This window comes from Bubalus kerabau, chromosome 13, assembly GCF_029407905.1.
Source record: "Bubalus kerabau isolate K-KA32 ecotype Philippines breed swamp buffalo chromosome 13, PCC_UOA_SB_1v2, whole genome shotgun sequence".
NCBI lineage: Eukaryota > Metazoa > Chordata > Mammalia > Artiodactyla > Bovidae > Bubalus > Bubalus kerabau.
Window position 1 is genome coordinate 26,247,890 of NC_073636.1, and position 20,430 is coordinate 26,268,319.

At 43.6% G+C, this 20,430-nt stretch overlaps 1 protein-coding gene and 1 long non-coding RNA gene across 2 annotated transcripts in view; both read right to left on the reverse strand.

Moving 5' to 3' along the window:
• Positions 1-20,430, reverse strand: part of ENKUR (enkurin, TRPC channel interacting protein) — a 174,533-nt gene that overhangs the window by 106,487 nt on the left and 47,616 nt on the right. The window lies entirely within an intron of this gene.
• Positions 1,286-19,530, reverse strand: LOC129625438 (uncharacterized). The gene is made up of 3 exons (XR_008701442.1): positions 19,367-19,530; positions 18,470-18,638; positions 1,286-1,550 (listed from the first exon to the last, which is right to left on the reverse strand). It is a non-coding gene; the product is annotated as an uncharacterized LOC129625438 (long non-coding RNA).

Here is a 20,430-nt window from a genome sequence, read left to right on the forward strand (position 1 = left end):
CAAACTCATGTCCATTGAGTCAGTGATGCTCTCCAACCATCTCATCCTCTGTTGCCCCTTCTCCTCCTGCTCTCAACCTTTCCCAGCATTAGGGTCTTTTCCAGGATCTGTTCTATTCTACAACAACTCCTAGTTCCCAAGAAGCAAACCCTACCTATTTGAATATTAGGTTTTAATTAGTTGATGGGTATACCCAAGGAAACTCAAGCACTGAGACCAAAATAAGGAAATTCAATTCAAACTGCAATTCAGATGCTTCTCAATAACAAAGTCACTGCTGAGATGGAGAGCGACCATCCACCTGTTTTCTTTAGCTGTTTCTTTTGCCCTTCTGCTTCATCAGTACTGTCCTGTCATGGAAAAGAGCCAGTACCCAGCTCATCCTTACAGATGCTGTGGAAAGAACTGGGCTCCCAAGGATGCCTCTGAGCTAAGACAGATGCTACCCACACAACCTGAGAGGAGCCCAGAGCTGCACTGGCAAAAGCAGGCTCCTCTGCAGCCCTCTAGCTTTGCCGCTCTCCCTCCTTCATGGTTTGGTGGGCAAGGAATCCGGTTGCCACAGCAACTAACCAGCATCCATTTCAGGCTGGAGGGAACATTCCCTAAGGCTCCTCTCCATCTGTGTGTCCTTGGTGATCTCCCTGCCTTGGTGAAGTAGGTGGGGAACCCCTTCCTCCAGGGATCTCCCCCAGCTCAGGGATGGTCTAAATGGGCAGGGGAACTGTGTTGCCATGGCAGCAACTCCTCTACATCTTCCATTCAAAGATAGTCTGGCTCAAGGGATCTGCCTGGTGCTCCCAGTGGTAAAGTCAGCAAGGAAGGAACTGCATTATCTTAATGGTTTCCACGAAGCCTTTCCAAGAGAGGGGTTGGCTTTGTGGGTTGGATCCTGGGGGATGATGGGCAGGAAGTTTGGCTGAAGAGGCCTATTCCCAGGGACCTCGATGCCATGGTTACATCCCCAGCGGCAGGGACTGGGCAGGTCTATCACCAGTGAAGCCCTGATGCCACCTTTCAGATCTGTTCTTGCTCTTTTCTGCTCTGTGTTCTCTTTTTCATATGCCCGCTCCCCTCCAAGGATTCTGCTGGCTTCTCCTCTCTGGATTCTTGAGATCACTATGATTATGCCTTTCTTCTGCCCAAGACTAGTTTCAAGGTAGGCTGCAATCTTTGCGTACTGTTACTTTCTCTGCTGTACATCAGGATTACACACAGACACACAGACACACACACACACACACACACACACAAATCTTTTGAAAAAAGGTAGTTTTGTATGCAAGATAATGGGGATAGAGGAAATCACAAAAATAATAGTCAGGGAAAGCTGAACCAATTTTGTTAGTTGTAACTGTGTTCATCTGGGTGAGGGCAGCTTTTCTCTCAGCAGACTGTCTTCCTTCTCTTAGTCTTGGAACCCTTGGTGGGAACAAAAATAGCTTTGATGCCCAAACATTTGGGTAGGAATCTTGTTTCAAGTGATTCTGACCAGTTGAGAAGTCACAGGTGAGTCATATACCCATTCTGGTTGTCCATTTTCTTATCTGCTGAAGGAGAAAGCAAAATGTCTTACTTGAAGAATTGTGGTGAGAACCAGGAGAGGTCATCTATGTATATAAGTACTTTGTCCATACTCAGGCACTTTACAAATCTTCATAATTTTGGTAATTTCTGTTCTCATGGAGCATTCTTTTTTGATCACCTACAGAGGCGTGTGCTCATCATCAGGACCTGTGGGGAGCCAGACCTATGGTAGGGGTTGAGGTGTCTGGAGCACTTGGATGTCCATGGGCAAGTTGGAAGTGTCTGCAGGCATAGTACTGCAAGCTGCTGGTGTGCAAGCCTCCTGATGGAGTCTGAGAGCAATTTGTAGGTCTGCAGCCCTTTGTTGGATTTCTAAGCCCTGGCTGGTGGGAGTCCTCGTGACTTTCCAGTATCATCCTGCCAGCCATCAGCCATGCTGACTCCCTTGTCATTCTCAGTGAAATGGGAATGCAGTGAGCCTTTTGGGCAGTGTCCTCTGCCTCTGGGATTATGGAGCATTCTTGATTGATTGCTCAATCAATTATTCATTCAATGAATGGATTAGGGAGCACATTCTAATACCTTCTTTCAGGCAGATTATGTAACCTCCAGGAGGGTTACTGTCTTCATCTGTACAATGGGATAACCACAGTCTCAAAGTATGATTTTTGAAGATTAACTGAAGTACTGACTAGTAACTGTGTTCAGCAGTGCCAGGCAGGATACCTGCTCAGTTCATAATTACTCTTATCGATTGCGACTCCGCATTCTTCTCGGCTTCTCCTTGGAAGTACTGAGTCATGCTGCTGTGACTCAGGTCTGCTTGTGATGCTCTCCAGCACTTGGAAAGACTGAGAACTGGCAAAGAAGGGTGGGGCTGCAGACGATGCCAGAACCAGGGAGTTTTGAAATAACAAGAGAAGCTATAAAACTTCTCAATGCCCTTTCTATTCAGTGGAGGGGCAGCAAATTTGGCCCTGAATCATGTTGCAGGCAGACCGCTTTGGGAGAAATTCTCCTCGGTTGCCTGTCTTCTGTTCTTTGAGGCTTTCTGTCCACGTGGCTCAACAGTCAACACCCTCATGCTGCTCCCCCGGGGACTCTCATGCACTCTGACCTTCCTCACGTGGCGCCTCCAGCTTGCAAACCTTCTCTAGGTGCTTCCTCCCTCCAAGCTCACCTGACTCACTGTCGGCTAGTCCTCTCAAGTATTAATACAACTCAGTGTTCAGTGGTCTAATCAATAATTTACGGATAAGACATTAAAAAGTAATGAACAGTTAAAACACTGCCCCTCCCAGAAAGTAGTTTTTGTAGTTCGACTGGGGCTTTCAAACGCTTCACTCCTAACCCCTTCGTGAAAGCTTTCATAGCTACATCAGCCTGCGGTGACTGGGTTCTCCGCTCCATGAACTACCACTCAACTCAGGGTATTTTAGATTCCATTGTGCTGTAACGATCTCATGCGCTAGTCTGTTCTCCCCAATGAGATTATAATTTCTTGAGGGCAGGACATTTTTAAAAACACTTCTTGATACACTCTTCTCGGACCAATAGCGTGGAGCAATGCAGACTTTCAGTGGAAAAAAAAAAAAGAGCAATTAGGGACTTCCCTAGTGGTCAAGTGGTAAAGAGTTCACTTTGTCGTGCAGGGGATGTGCGTTCAACCTCTGGTTGGGGAACTAAGATCGCACAGGCTGAGTTCCTAGGCCCGTGTGCCACAACTAAACAGTCTGTACTCTGCAACAAAAGATCTCGCATAACACAACGAAGATTAATGAGGATTCCATGTGCTTCAACTAAGACCCTACACAGCCAAATAAATAAATAAATTTCCTATTTTTAAACAAAAGTGCAATTGATTTATAACAGAGAGAATTTCCTCAGCCAAGAATATGTCTTCTCACACACTGGAGTTACCTTTGGAAAGCTGAATTCACTTAAACTTCTGACTGATTCTAGACCATTTTGAGGTTCTGTCTCTACATCCTTTCCCCTGAACAATCTTGATAGGATAATTCTATTTAAGTGAGAATGTCATTTCAAGTCGAGTGATTTTACCAGCATTCTTCTGATGGCTTTGTATAAATTTATATCCCAAGAGGCAGTTGTGGACCTGCAAATATACTTTATTCAAATTGTCTAATTATTTCTGATAAACCACTGGCTATCTTAGTTCCAGGAAGTCGAGGTTTAAAATAGGACCTATTAAAGGAAGTGATGCATAATGGAATTGCATCTTCTTTATTGATTAGATATTTTTAAGATGTGCCTTTCACTCAAAACCAAAGGACAGAAATAGAAGAAAAGTATACTCTAAAACAGTTAAATGAGAGAAAAACAGTGGAGTAAAGGGAAAAAAATGAATGTTAAAATTAGCTACATTGCTTCAGTTTGTAAGGAAAGCTTTTTTTCTTTTACTGTCAGCCAAAGGTAAGTAAGAGTTCCTCAGACATAGGGTCCCTCTAGAAAAAGGCTGTGGGCTTCTGGTTCCCCTAGGTATAAATTAAGGAAATGTTAATAATATCACACAAGGGGACTGTCACAAGAATATACAAGGATAGAGCTTATCTCAAAGGTAATACTGAACACGTCAAATTCTTTTTTTTTCTGGGGGGATAAATTAAAATGCCCTTTAAAAGGCAGTGCTCACAGGGTTAGAGTAATATCCTCTGTACTCTTAAGGAGCCTGATTGCCTCTGAGGGCTGTTTGCATAATTGAGTTATGCTCAGTAATACCCTCCATGAAAGCTAGGCAAGGTGGACTCTAGCATTAGTTTTCCCTTCAGGAAATCACGAGAGGGAAAGTAGGGTGTCTCCGGCCATCCTATAGGGCCAGAGACTGGGAAGGGAAAGGTGTTCCCTTTCCCTGGCAGGGAAAGACTCGCTGCCCTGGTCCCCATCCTTAGAGGATGTGGGTACAGGACATGCAGTGGGTATCGCTGCTGCCACTCAGACCCCTGAATCCCGGTTCAGGACGGAGGCATTCTGTCCCTGGTTTCCAGGGGTGTTGGCTGTTTGGAAGTTGAGTGCTGCGTCCTTATCAGGCAACTGCCAACAGCTTGAGAGCACTGCCTTACCTAGGTCAGGCCCTCTTTCTGAGGGAAGCTGCATCTGGTGCCTTGTTGCTAAAACCCAGACCCTTCCCACCTCAGCATAGGCCCTGGAGGTCCATCCAGCTCCATTGTTCCCTGCTTGATGATAGTGAGGCCTGTATCAACTCTGTGAAGCAGGGCCTTCCCTGGTGGTCCAGTGATAAGGACTCAGCGCTTTAACTGGTAAAGGCCTGGGTTCAATTCCTGGTTGAGGAACTAAGATCCCATATGCCCTGCAATGCAGCCAAAAAAAAAAAAATTACTAAAAAAAGACTGCGTCCCAGTTCAATCTGTCCATTCCCAATCCTACTTCTTGTCTCCCCTCAGGAGCGTTGATCTTGCAAGAGGTCCCCACAAAATCCCTACTCAGATGTCTGTATATCGGGGCACTAGAACCACAGTAGAACACCTTTTTCAATCTTGAACTAGAATGGAGACTCTTCTACCAGGGAAGTTTATAATAAAAACCTAGGCTCTTAAAACGTGATAGGGCAACGTTAGTCAATTTTACAGGAGGAGCTGAGACACAGAAAGATAAAAGGACTGAGGTCCCACAAGAGACATCACACTGTGGCCAGGCCCTGACCCCAGCTTCGAAGACTCCCAAACCAGGGCTTTTATCCATGTTGTGTGGCCACTGTGGTGTCTCCCCCATGCAGGTGGAAGCTGAAAGTGACTTGCTCCCTTCAGAGAAGAGAGCCACATGAGATTCTGAACCATGAAGGGCCCTGCTCCCATGCCTGGTAAGGTGTTTAGATTTGTGTTGAGAAGGGGCCAGAAGGAGGTATATTTGTTCCACTGCCACTGATCTTCCTCCAGTTGTTTTTTTTCCCCTTTTGATGTTGAGGGGGCTATGTTATGATGTAGGTAATAAACGTCGCTGAGATGAAGGAGGCACTAAAGTACCCTCCAGGCTTCTATAGCTCAGCTGGTCCCATAATAACCATCTTGACAAGGAGGGCTTGCTGCCAGAGTAACAGCAGTAAAGTCATCCTGAGCTCAGGCAGTCTGCAGAGTTACTGTGTACAGAGCAGCCCCGTGATTACACTCTTCTTGTTTAGTGGCTCATTCTTACTAAATGCTTTATAGGGACTGATCCATTTCCCCAGATATCACTTACCATATTACTGCCTTCTTTTAGTGAATGAGTCTGAATTTTTCCAGTTTTGGAGGGTCTACCTGTTGTGTAAGCTGACGCTTTCCTTTCTGGCAAAATGTCCCCCTTCCTGCTTCCTAACACATCGTTAGCGGGTAGGTAGGACTGACTCTTGGCCACCTCAACCCTCAACCAAAGCAGGGGGATCCTGACTAACCTGAACCAGTCAACATATTCTCATCCCTGTTGCCATGGTTGCCTAGAGATTACTTTATTTCTAAACCTATGCCAGTCAGCCCCTGACACTGCTCTATTCTTAGTGATTAGTTCCAAGGGGTATAAGAACTAAGATGGACCCAGTAAAGAGGAAGACTTTGGTGGCTGGAGAAATAAAAGCTCCCTTTTCCTCCAAAGTGACGTCATGTGGAAACTGGAGGCCTGGGACTGATGTATCCATTGAACCATCCTGTCTTAAAGGAGTCTAGCCTAAGACTGAAGATAAGATGCAGAGGAAGATAGAGTGGAGACCACTACCAAGGCTGTGCTGGAGTCTTAATCAAACAGCCTCTGAATTTCACTCTATCTTTGAAGTTTTCAACAGCACATGCAGTTTATTTCTTCATTTCCTGTACAGTTTGAGTTGGGTTTTTTGTTTCTTGCAACCAAACACATGCCACTTGTCATGCTTCCTGTGGAGGCTGCTTTTTCTACATGGGCTCCTCTTCTATGCAGTCTTAATCTGGACCTTCTCAGGGAAGAGCAGTTTCAGATGAGAAATAAAACTCTTGCCAAGAGGAAGTTGAAGGAGTAGCTCAATGAGCATCCATCAGTGGATTTTATCCCAATAGTTTTGGTTCAGTTCAACCTGGTGCTCAAGGCCTCAAGCTGTGGGTCATGTATTTTGACCTGTCCAAATATTGGTCTTTCCTAAGTAGTCTGTAGTATCTGTGAGGACAGGGCCAATGTATTATATGACCTGAATGTAATCCTGCCATACTGAAAAAATATTTTGCACCATGTAGGTGCTTAGAAAATGAGAGCTGAACACGAGCAAATTCAGCTCCTGTCACTGCCATCGGTACATCTTCTGGAAGTTTGGGGGTAAAGGACATTCCCCACAATACCATCAAGTGTGGGGATATAAAGTAAACTCCCTTGGCCAGACTCCTCCCTGTTAAATCAGCAGCAACTAGCACAGGGTATGACCCAGAGGAGGTGGTCAAATATTTGTTGAATAAATCCACTTTGACTTTGTAACCACAAAACTTGTGTGGTCACTTAACGGTTTTGAACTATTTCGAGATGTCATGAATTAGGTCTCTTTAAAGTCCAAATTGGTTTGTGTTTGGATTTGACTGACCTTGCTTTCTGTCCACCAGCTGTGTTACTCTGTCATTTCACTCCAAAGACCAAGTGTAATACATTTATGGAAAGTGAAAGTGAAAGTCATTCAGTTGTGTCTGACTCTTTGTGACCCCATGGACTATATAGTCCATGGAATTCTGTAGGCCAGAATACTGGAGTGGAATCCCTTCTCCAGGGGATCTTCCCTATCCAGGAATTGAACTTGGGTCTCCAGAATTGCAGATGGATCCTTTACCAACTGAGCTATCAAGGAAGCCCTCATACAGGCCGTGGAATTCTCCAGGCCAGAATACTGGAGTGGGCAGCTTTTCCCTTCTCCAGGGGATCGTCCCAATCCAGGGATCAAACCCAGATCTCCCGCGCTGCAGGTGGATTCTTTGTGGGGGGGTTGATAAATAAGCCTTTCTTGAAGGAAGGAAGGATGTGTGAGAAGTAGCGGTGATGGTGATGGGGATAGTGGGGAGTTTTGGTGGGGCTATCTGCCTGCAAGCAATATTCCACGAAATGCCCTTTATTGATTGTTGATTGTTATGCAGAAAGGGAAAATGTATACAGGAAATGTCTAGTGGGCTGTAGGAGGTGATACTTCTCTAAGAAGTTCATAAAATAACTGTCGTGATTAATAGTAGTTGGGCAAGCTGTTTTATTAAGTAATAATCCTCTTCTCTGGTATAATCTTATCTTGGCAGAGAACTGCCATAGCTAAGCAAGAAGAAGAGTGGTTTCTCATCTTCACCAGGCTGAATAGCAGAATAACAAGGTTTCAGGGAAGGTTCCTTACCCAAGTGTACGTGCGTGCTAAGTCGCTTCAGTCATGTTCAACTCTTTGCGAACATTGTAGCCTGCCAGGCTGCTCTGTCCATGGGATTCTTCAAACTTTTTTTCAAAAACAAGAAGAGAATTGTCTGTAAAAAAGTGCACCATGACTGGCCAGCTGGGAGCGTTCTGAGTCTGATGTTGACATGCACTAGCCAGCTTGTCTTCAGGAGATTGGGCACGGAGATGTCTTTGTGTGAATCCTTTCAAAACATGCACAAAGCTGTGGCTGCCCCTTGCTGGGACTACATCCCCAATAAGCTAGAGCGGCTAACCAGGTTGGGGCAGAGTTTGTCTAATTTGGTTAAAAGTATCTATCTGAATTCATTAAAATGTAAACAAGATATATCTTGCTGTTTAAACAACATCAGAGTTTGTCTTTGATCTGATGCCCAGAAAAGAATCTACCTTGGATGCATCTTGCTCCCTCCTCTGAATTCTCTGAGCTCTCCTCTTTCATCTGTGCATTCCACGATTACATTCTTCATCTTGTCCGCTTAACTGCTAGCTCTCATAGGGCAATTCTTGCCTAATTTATCATTGCATCCTCCATAGCTCATAGTGCAAGGGTTTTTGGATACAAAAATTAATAGTAATGCTAACAATACTTAACATTTATTGATCCCATACACTGTGGTCATGTGCCAGTTTCTATGAGTTATTTCTATTAAATTTATTTCTCCCAACAAGTTCTTGAGATATGTACTATTAAAATTCCTGTTATATGATGAATTAGCTAAGGCACAGAACTGCTCAATAACTTTCTGGGGTTCATACAGCAAGCATTTGACTAGGCCATTGACCCTAGAACCTGTGATCTTAACGTCTATACTGTATAATAGATGAATAAATGTATGTTGGGAATCTGGTACATATGCTCTTGAGTGATGAAGGCTATTTGACTTGAGATCACAACAAACTTAGAGGATTCCTCTGAGTTTCTTACCAATTTTGAGCATTATTTAATCTGGAAGATTTCTAGGAGATCAAGTTAAGATGAACCTTGATGCTTATTCATTCATTCATTGAAATATGAATATTCAGGTAGTCATCCATTTATTCAGTGGGTATTTATTGAACACAAAATATGGGCCAGGCACTGGCTAGGTACAGGAATACGATAGTGAATAAAAAGAAATGTTGTCTTGGTGCTGGTACAGCTTACCTTCAAGTGGGAATGATGGTGACAAGATGGTTATACTAACAGATATGTGAATTGTTACAAATTGGGAGTATCTCTGAAAGAAGAAGATACGAAGACTGCACACAACAGAGGAACCAGACCAGGGCCAGGTATCAGGCAAGGCTTCTAGAAAAGAAGTCATCTTTTAACTGTCTTCTGAAGAATGATTAGAGGGAGAGGAAGACAGAGCGGGTGGGGAAAGCATTTTAGGTAGCTAGTCGGAGAAAGCAGCACGAGGGCCGGGAGTTCTGGGCCAAGAGACATATTGTCACATCAGGACCTGTACAGTAACCCCGGCCAAAGTGAGTGAGTTCACTCTTTAAAATAACATTAACTGTAAATCTACATATATATAAACCATCTTACTTTTGAATATGGGCTTCTCAGGTGGCTCAGTGATAAAGGATTCACCTGCCAGTGTAGGAGATGTGAGTTCGAGCTTTGTGTCAGAAAGATCCCCTGGAGAAGGTAATGGCTACCCACTCCAATATTCTCGCCTGGAGAATCCCATGGACAGAGGAACCTGGTGGGCTATAATCCATGGGGTCACAAAAGAATCAGACATGACTTAGTGACTAAACAACAACTTTTTAATATGCATATATAATATGACAAGAGTTGGAATCACATGTAATACTGTTCTATAAAGTGCTTTATAAATTTAAGTTAGAATGTGAACATTCTTCACGTATATATTTCTTATGATTTTTAATTGGCCCCATAGCAAGTGAAGTCACTCAGTCGTGTCCCACTCTTTATGACCCCATGGACTGTAGCCTACCAGGCTCCTCAGTCTGTGGAATTTTCCAGGCAAGAGTACTGGAGTGGGTTGCCATTTCCTTCTCCAGGGGATCTTCCCAACCCAGGGATTGAACCCGGGTCTCCCGCATTGCAGGCAGACGCTTTACCGTCTGAGCTGCCAGGGAAGTGTAATTTATTGGCCCCATAATTTATTTAAAATACCCTTTAGGTATATAACCAACAGTGGAATTGCTAGATCATATGACAAATCTATTTTTAATTCTTTGAGGTACCTCCATAGTGTTTTCCACAGTGGCTGAAGGCAATTGACATATCCACCAACACAAAACAAGGGCCCCCTCTTCTCCACATGCTTGTCAACACTTGTTATCTTCTGTCTTCTTGATGCTAGTTATTCTAACAGGTGAGAGGGGACATCTCACAGTGGTTTTGTCTTAATTATTGCTACAGTGGCAGTCATATTCCAATGTAGAAATGGATCAAATGAACATGTTTACACTTTAAATTTATACAATGTTATATGCCAAATATACTTCTATAATAAATGAATAAAATCCTAGATAAAAAATAAATTTTTAATGTTGCATATTTTTTCTATTTTTTCACTATTAAAAAACACTGAATAAATAACCTTTGTATAAAATTACTTTGGTATATTTGTGATTTCTTTCTTTATGTAAACTTTTGTGGCCTTTGGATACACATTGTCCAGTCTCCCAAAAATGGTTATACCAATTTATAATTCCATAAATAGTATATGATTATCTATTTTACTCCATCATCACAAATCTTGGTATTTTTCTCTTTTCGATTTTAAGTTTTCACTAATACAAATTTTTTTTAAAAGGCATGTATTTTTGTTGGTTTTTTCCTCTCTTGATTACAAATGAGATTGAGTTTTTATTCCACAGAATTATCAGTCATATGTGAATTAGCATTTCAATATTTTGAGAATAGTCTTTCCAGGCTGACAAAGCCCAACCTCCCAGGGTTTTCTATACAGATGAGGAATCAGGTTTTGACCAATTTTTATATGACCCTGAAAAGATATAATAATCAAAACTTTTCTATTAAAAGAGGAATATGGCCATATTTGGTACTGAGCTTCTGCTTGTAACAATTTCCTCCATCATCTCTCTCCCCTGTCCTGAGGCAGTTTGGCCTTGCTAAAGGTCACTGCCTCGAGTATGGTGAGTCCCATGTGGGTTGGCAGAGTCAGGGACCCCAGTCAAAAGTCCACATCTAAGCTGAAGACAGTAAGGGAAGTGAAGCAGGTGGGGGAGGAGATGGGGAAGGACATGGGGAAGGAGGAAGGAAAGCAGTGAGCAAAGAAAAAAAGAAACAAACTGCTGAAAATACAACCCTGTTTGCCTCCAGTGTCTATTTCTCCTGCCCTTTTGATGGAAGGGCTCCCATTCTATGTAATTCCTTCCTAGACACAGTCTCATTGCCCCATTTAGGGTTGTCCTTCTCAGCCTAGACTCCAAAATGCCTTTCTCTTGCCTTAACTTTGTACAGTGTTCCTCACACAGGATCTATTCTCTCTTCCCATTTCCCTTTCTGACACCTTTTAAATACACTCTTACCTAAAGTGGGTAAGTAGTTTTCCACTTGAGAAAGTTTCTTCTCATCTGTTTTTCCTGAACCGCATTGTTCAGGAAGCTCATGCTGGAACAACCCTCAGATCAGATCAGATCAGATCAGTCGCTTAGTTGTGTCTGACTCTTTGCGACGCCATGAATCGCAGCACGCCAGGCCTCCCTGTCCATCACCAACTCCCGGAGTTCACCCAGACTCACGTCCATTGAGTCAGTGATGCCATCCAGCCATCTCATCCTCTGTCGTCCCCTTCTCCTCCTGCCCCCAATCCCTCTGAAAAGCATCAGAGTCTTTTCCAATGAGTCAACTCTTCACATGAGGTGGCCAAAGTACTGGAGTTTCAGCTTTAGCATCATTCCTTCCAAAGAAATCCCAGGGCTGATCTCCTTCAGAATGGACTGGTTGGATCTCCTTGCAGTCCAAGGGACTCGCAAGAGTCTTCTCCAACACCACAGTTCATAAGCATAAACTCTTCGGCGCTCAGCCTTCTTCACAGTCCAACTCTCACATCCATACATGACCACAGGAAAAACCATAGCCTTGACTAGATAAACCTTTGTTGGCAAAGTAATGTCTCTGCTTTTGAATATGCTATCTAGGTTGGTCATAACTTTCCTTCCAAGGAGTAAGCGTCTTTTAATTTCATGGATGCAGTCACCATATGTAGTGATTTTGGAGCCCAGAAAAATAAAGTCTGGCACTGTTTCCACTGTTTCCCTATCTATTTCCCATGAAGTGGTGGGACCGGATGCCATGATCTTCGTTTTCTGAATGTTGAGCTTTAAGCCAAGTTTTTCACTCTCCACTTTCACTTTTATCAAGAGGCTTTTGAGTTCCTCTTCACTTTCTGCCATAAGGGTGGTGTCATCTGCATATCTGAGGTTATTGAGATTTCTCCCGGCAATCTTGATTCCAGCTTGTGTTTCTTCCAGTCCAGTGTTTCTCATGATGTACTCTGCATATAAGTTAAATAAGCAGGGTGACAATAAACAGCCTTGATGAACCCCTTTTCCTATTTGGAACCAGTCTGTTGTTCCATGTCCAGTTTTAACTGTTGCTTCCTGACCTGCATACAAATTTCTCAAGAGGCAGATCAGGTGGTCTGGTATTCCCATCTTTTTCAGAATTTTTCACAGTTTATTGTGATCCACACAGTCAAAGGCTTTGGCATAGTTAATAAAGCAGAAATAGATGCTTTTCTGGAACTCTCTTGCTTTTTCCATGATTCAGCAGATGTTGGCAATTTGATCTCTGCTTCCTCTGCCTTTTCTACAACCAGCTTGAACATCAGGAAGTTCACGGTTCACATATTGCTGAAGCCTGGCTTGGAGAATTTTGAGCATTACTTTAGTAGCATGTGAGATGAGTGCAATTGTGCAGTAGTTTGAGCATTCTTTGGCATTGCCTTTCTTTGGGATTGGAATGAAAACGGACCTTTTCCAGTCCTGTGGCCACTGCTGAGTTTTCCAAATTTGCTGGCATATTGAGTGCAGCACTTTCACAGCATCATCTTTCAGGATTTGGAATAGCTCAACTGGAATTCTATCACCTCCACTAGCTTTGTTCGTGTGATGCTTTCTAAGGCCCACTTGACTTCACATTCCAGGATGTCTGGCTCTAGGTCAGTGATCACACCATCGTAATTATCTGGGTCGTGAAGATCTTTTTTGTACAGTTCTTCTGTGTATTCTTGCCATCTCTTCTTAATTTCTTCTGCTTCTGTTAGGTCCATACCATTTCTGTCCTTTATCGAGCCCATCTTTGCATGAAGTGTTCCTTTGGTATCTCTGATTTTCTTGAAGAGATCCCTAGTCTGTCCCATTCTGTTGTTTTCCTCTATTTCTTTGCACTGCTCGCCGAAGAAGGCTTTCTTATCTCTTCTTGCTATTCTTTGGAACTCTGCATTCAGATGTTTATATCTTTCCTTTTCTCCTTTGCTTTTCGCTTCTCTTCTTTCAGTGTTAAGCAAAGCAAAGCTTGCAGGGAGGTGGGGTGGGGTTGGGGGTTGGGGAGGGAGACGCGCCAGAAAACAGGATCATCCTATGCATCCTGCGTGGCTGCCTGATTTGATTTGGCTGGAACCCTGCTGGTTCTTTGTAATAGCTTGTGTATCCTCTACTTCTGACAATCTTTTTTCTCATGTTCAATTTCCAAATACATGCTCAGGGAGTCCCCAGCAGTGATTTCCCTGAGTCGTTTCCTTCTTTAATTGTCACGTACTTTTCGTTTCCGGGATCGTTCATTACTATTGCTCCCCAGGTACCCCTCCCCCCACATCCATCCCCTGCCCATCTCTTTCTCCTCATTCTGTCGGTCAGGCGTGTGAGCAATGGCTCACGTCATCCCTGGTCCCTGCGGCCCCTCATGCCATCGTGGCCTCTGATGCATGGCTTTAATGACACCGCTGACACCTGCACAGTCCTAAAATTCTTCCATTAGTCATTCCTTGGTCAGGGTTCTTAAGGTCCTTTCAAAATTCATAAATGCTCTCTGGGAAAGAGGCACATTTAGCCACCTTTTAGTTATTAGTTTTCTCATCGAGTAGGTTCAGAGAATGGGGCCATACGGTGATCTTTAATAAAGAGGTTTGGGAGGTATGAAGCAGTACCTGGGAAGAGATGCTTCAGCAAAGGGCTGAGCAGCCCCGAGGTGGTTCCAGAGGGAAACAGGAGGTGCTGACAGAAGTGAAGAGAGATGCCAAAGGCCAAAGAAGATGCATGTGGGGGGACAATCATTTCATGGTTGACCTTCATTTCTTCAGACTGACTTCTTTTGGCAAGGTAGGCTCTAGGTGGTCACATAACCTATTGTCCACAATAGGACACACTGGGGGCTTCCCGGGTGGCTCAGTGGTAAAGAATCCCCCTGCCAATTCAGGAGACACAAGAGATGTGGGTTTGCTCCCCGGGTCAGGAAGATCCCTGGAGGAGGAAATGGCAATCCACACCAGTATTCTTTCCTGGGAAATCCCATGGACAGAGGACCCTGGCGGGCTACAGTCCATGGGGTTGCAAAGAGTTGAGCATGACTTAGGGACTAAACAAAGAACGCTTTTGTGGGTGAAATGGGGGGAGGTTGCTCCTAGAGATTATACAGAATCAATACTTGTGAACAAGATTATCCTGGGCAAATGAGGACACACAATCCCTCTAATTACAGGAAGTACTGGTGAGGAATCTCTTTGCAAGTTTTAATAGGGATTTTTGCATTTTCCCCAGAAGTCAAATTAAAAAACAAAACAAAACAGCACAATAAACCCAAACCTGCTTCCTCCTCCCAGGTCCACACAGAGTCACAAGACAAATATTCATTTGAATTTTTAAAATGCACTGATTCTTATTTAATGTATTCTTGGTTCAAAGTAAAAGGTGAAATATGAAAACAGAGGTAGGTTAGGGGCAAGCTGTGAAGGGCCTTGAATGCTGAGCTGAGGAATCTCAACCCTGTCTGCAAAAAGGAACTATTAGGGGAAGGGAGCAAAATGACAGAGGGTTTACAAGTCCCACCCTGGTGTAGAGAATGGATGGGTACAGTACACACATCAGAGAAGAGATGCTTTTGACAGGGCGTGCGGATGTGAGTGAGAGCAGGAGAGGCGGGCACACAGAGAGGAGGCTTTTGAGAGCCTCTGGAGCCAAGAATCAGTAGCACTTGGTGAGTTACTGGATGTGTGGAATGGCAAAGAAGAAGGAGTCAAAAGATGACTCAGGTTTCCAGAAAGATCGACTAGATGAAGGGCCAGGCTATATTAGCCCAGATCAGGGATGCGGGAAGAGGAAAAAGGTTGGGGACAAAACAAGGTTCATTTTTTTTTAATCTAATGTATAAAGAACGTGGGGAACTCCCTGGAGGTCCAGTGGGTAGGACTCTGCTTTCACTGCCTATAGTGAGGGTTTGATCCCTGGTCAGGGAACTAAGATCCCACATCCGTGCCACATACCCAAAGACCAAAATAAAAAAAGAGAGAGTGAAAAAGCAAGCTATGGATGGAGTGGGCAAAGGTATTTGCAACACATATAACCAACAAAAGTTGCACCCCAAATTACATAAATGACTTCAACAAATTAGTATAAAAAAGATAATTAAAAAATAGATAAAGCAAAAAAAAACAACAAAAAAAACACCCATCAACAGCAAAAGAAAATGTACTATGCACCAGGGCTTTGCATGTACGTTACATGCTATCTTGCTTAATCTTCTCAATAGCCTTCAGAAGAAAGTCTTAGCATTATTGCCCTACGTGCGTGTGTGCTAAGTCGCTTCAGTCAAGTCTGACTCTTTGTGATCCTGCTGACTGTATCCTGCCAGGCTCCTCTGTCCATGGGATTCTCCAGGAAGGAATACTGGAATGGGTTGCCATGCCCTCCTCCAGGGGATCTTTTGGACCCAGGGATCAAACCCGCATCTCCTGCCGCTACTGTATTGCAGATAGATTCTTTACCGCTGAGCCACCAGGGAAGCCCCCATTACTCCCATGCAAAGGAGGGAAAGAAGGCACACCAGAGGTTGAGAGGCTTGCTGTGGACAGCCAGCTAATGTGTAGCGGAGATGCGGGTGCAAGAGCTCTCTCTCTAAAACTGTGATCACCTCTATGAGATAAACTTGGAGTACGTTAGCTGGTGGTGATCTGGGGCTATTGATGGTATACATTTGGCAGATAAAAATCTATTCCCTTTTATCATTTTTCTTTTCCTTCTATTTAGGTATGAGTATTATCAAGGCTTGGCATGGAGTCCCATACTCTTTACTTTCTAGCTTATATCTGCTTTCATGTCACATCCACGGGATGACACCAAAGCATTGATCTCAGTCTTTGACAAACAGTTGTGTATCTGCAGCCGTCTGCTAACCTCTCTAATTGCGTGACTGTTGCCATATAAATATTTAAGCCCTGATTGAGGATCTGTAACTAACTAGCTGCATTAACCTAAAACAGTCTTATATATTTTCAGAGCTTCAGATTTTCCATGGCTGACAAGAGGCAGTTTGAAGTGAATACTTATAGTAGAAGACTTTAAGGGTAGGAGAAGCCTTAACTATCTAATTGCTGATAAAACCTCTTTACTCTGCTTCTGCATAGCATTCCTATAACTCGTACTGTCCAATATAGTTAAACTTAGAATATATACATAAAATCCAATTCCCTGATCTCACTAGCTGCTTTAAATGCTCAGTTGTCACATGTGACTAGTGGCTACCATAATGGACAATGCTGATAGAGAACATTTTTATCACTGCTGGATGGCACTATAGATTTACCAATCATCATGCCTAAAGCCAAAATTATTTTCCTGTCCACTAGCTCAAACGTCATAGTTCCTTTGTCTCACAGCAGCACATAACACCATTGTTATGGACTGAAGTGCGTCCCCTCCCCACCTTGTACCTCCGGTTCACCTGATGAAGCTCTAAATCCCCTGCCCCCATGGGACTGTATTTGAAGACAGAACCCGTAGGAAGATAATGACGGTTAAATGAGATCATAGTGTGTGACCCTAATCCAATAGGCCTGGTGACCTTATAAGAAGAGGAAAATATCTCTCTCTTAGCACACGCACAACTGAAGGACCGTGCGAGGACTCAGTGAGAAGGCAGCTGCCCATCAGCCAGGGACAAAGCCCTCACCATAAACCACCTGGGTTGCCACCTGGATTATGAATTTTTGGATTGCAGAACTGTGAGAAAATAAGTGTCTGTTGCTTAAGCCAACCAATCTGGTTTTCTTTCTGTTCGTTTGTCCATGCAGTTTGGCTTGCAGGAGCTGACTTCCCTGACCAGGGATTGAACCCATGCCCCCTGCAGTGGGAGCAGAGAGTCTTAACCACTGGGCTGCCATGAATTACCTGGTTTTCCATTATGGAAGCCCAAGCAGACTAATAGAGACATTCTCTAAGAAACTTGACCTTGAGATCCAAATATGAAGAAAAGAGATGCTTACTTTCATCCACGACTTTATATCTTAACCTAACATCCTTTTCCTCTTTTTTGAATTGATTCTTCCCTTTTGAATATTTCCTAAATGTTCTCCTTCCTTTCAATTTCCACTATTAACCTTGCATCATCTCATATCTGAGGTACAGGCTACCCAGCATCATTTTTCCTACTACTGATCTCAACAAACTAAAAGATTGTTTCCATTTATGTTATTTTTTTGTCACAAATCTTCAGAAATTCTGGATAACACTGAGCAAAACCCAAACTTTCTATCCCAAGATTCACAATGTGGCCACTATTTACTCTTTAAAAAAAAAATTAGATATAATTGACATATAACATTATATTGGTTTCAAGTATACAACATAATGACTTAATATGTGTATACATTATGAAACGATTGTCACAATAAGTCTAGTTAGTATCTTTTCTTTCATCATACCTGGTTATGAAAAACATGTCTTTTTTTTTTTTACTGTCCACTCTTAATGCCTCCCCCTGAAGCTGTATACACTCTGAACAAACTGATCTTCTGACTCACTTCCACACTTAAACAATCCCCGACCTTGCTCCTTGTACCTGTGTCCTGCCCCAGGATGAAGGTGAATCCTGCTCTATATTTTGACCCTTCCAGCTGCTCAATGTCTATCATCCATCATCTCTAACACAACCCACAACTCCCTTTCTCTCTTCTAAACTTCATTCATTATCAGCAACAAAATCCCAACAGACATTACAATAACAACACTTTACTGAGTGGTTACCATGAGCCAGCAACTGTGCTTAGGAGTTTAGACTATTTTACACAATTTTCATAAAACGCTATGCAACTAATATCACTGTCACCATTTATAAGTGGAAAAACTGAGGGTCATATTGCTCAGGTTAAGGCAAACCTTAGCTTATCCTTCTTCATTACACTCTTTCCTGAACACTGATTTGGTGCTGGGTGCCAGAATATTTCTGTCTTCAAGCATGGATCTTGTTTTCACTCTTAGCCTGGAAACTTCCCAAAGGCAAGTCCCGTGTCTAACACACTCTATTTAGGCATCAAAGCAGATCTCAAACTGTACTGATTTTCATTCTGCTTACCTTTCTGAATCTCATCCATTGAATGCTGGCATTCCTCAAATATCAGCCTGAGGCCCTCCGCTCTTCTTGCTCTAAACGCTCTGCATTGTAATTTCATGAGCCTTGGCTCCATCTCCAGCTGTGTGTGTGGTTCAGACCTGCCTGGCTGACTCTTCTGGTTAGAGAACACCTGTATGGAGAGAAAGGCTGAATCCATCAAGAACACTGGAACACTTGTGATGTCTGGTAGGGTCAAGGCTAGGAGGAGGACACCCCATGAGAACCCTAGGGTGCAAAATTTAAGGAGATGCTCACTCCTTAGCAAGGATGGTGGACTTGCTGATCCTGCACTTTCATGACCCTGAGAACAAGTCCTGGCTGTGACCTCTGGGGTTGGCCTAAGTGAACATGCTTAGGACACCAACAGTGTTGGGTAGTCCCAGAGCCCTTCAACAATTATTATTATATAATATGGGCCTCCCTGGTAGCTCAGACAGTAAAGAATCTGCCTGCAATACAGGAGACCCAGGTTTGATCCCTGGGTCAGGAAGATCTCCTAGAGAAGGGAATGGCTACCCTCTCCAGTATGCTTGCCTGGCAAATTCCATGGACTGAGGAGCCTGGTGGGTTCCAGTCCATGGGGTCGCCAAAGAGTCGGACACGACTGAGCAACTAAGTGCGCACACACACACACACACAATTTTCCCTTATAGTATTGTTAGTACTATGTCGGATTTTCCCTTTATTAGATATTAAGTTTCTTGAGAACAGAAACTTATTTCCCTCTTTAGCTCCTCCCCACCAGTGCTTTATAACACCCCAGCCATTCAAAAAAATGGCTGTGACGTTGAACTTTATCCCTACTATTTTTGGCCAGTCCCCACTGTGGAAGCTTGAGTAAGCACTCCCATTCCCTACCCCGCCACGTGCCCTCTGAGTTTTATCCTGGACCAGCAGAGATAAAATCTGTAAGATATGTAGGGACTAAAGGGAGTCAGTAGAAGAACAGGAAGAGGAGGTAGCCATCAAGGGAGCAGAGCCAGAGCAGTGGTTCTCAAAGTGTGATCCCTGGATCCACAACCTTATCTGAGAATCTGTTAGAAATGCACACTCCCAGGTCCCACCCCAGACCTGCTGAGTCAAAAACTCTGGGAATGGGGCCTAGAGGGCTATGCTTTTTATAAGCCCTGGGGTGATTCTAAGCTGCAGAATGATCAGGTTGTGAGTCAACCTTAGGGCAGGAAAGGATTTCTTGGAGCTAGCCAAAGGGAAGAAACTGTAACCTTAGAATATCAGTCTTGTTCAGTAGCAGAGCTGAGTAAGCCTGACCTTGGGGAATGTGGTTCTATTAAAGAAAAAAATTGAAATGTGTGATGCTTTTGACATTAAAGACGAGGGTTGAGTTTATAGAGAGTTTCAATCTGTCAAATAAAAACTCAAAGAACGAAAAGGATCCTAAAGAGACTGGAGTATCAAGGGACACTCAAGATGAGACAACCCTGCTCAGAGAACCAGAAGTTTAAGATTGTGAGTTTCAGAAAGAATAGAGAAACTTACATGGCAGGCTTCACTTAGGACCAGGAGTGCAGTGAAGCCAGCGACATTCATGCTAGGCTCATCCAGGTGGGGGAACCGACTTCTCCCAGATATTAGACCTTGTATTAGTCAGACTATTTCAGAAAATAAAAAGGAGTGTTGGGGATGGGGATTAGGGGAGGTGCAGAGGGGAGGAGAGAAACAGAGGAAGAGATTTTAAGGTACTGGTTCACATGATTGTAAAGGGCTTTATGAGGCCAAAATCTGATGGAGTAGGTTGGCAGGCTGGAGACTCAGGGAAGAGTTGCAGTTCTAGTCTAAAGGCAGTATCCTGGCAGAATTCCTTCTTGCTGAGGGAGGGAGACATGGGGTGGTGGTGGGGGTGTCTGTCATGGTTCTACCGAGATCTTTAACTGATTAGATGAGGCCCACCCACATTGTGGAGA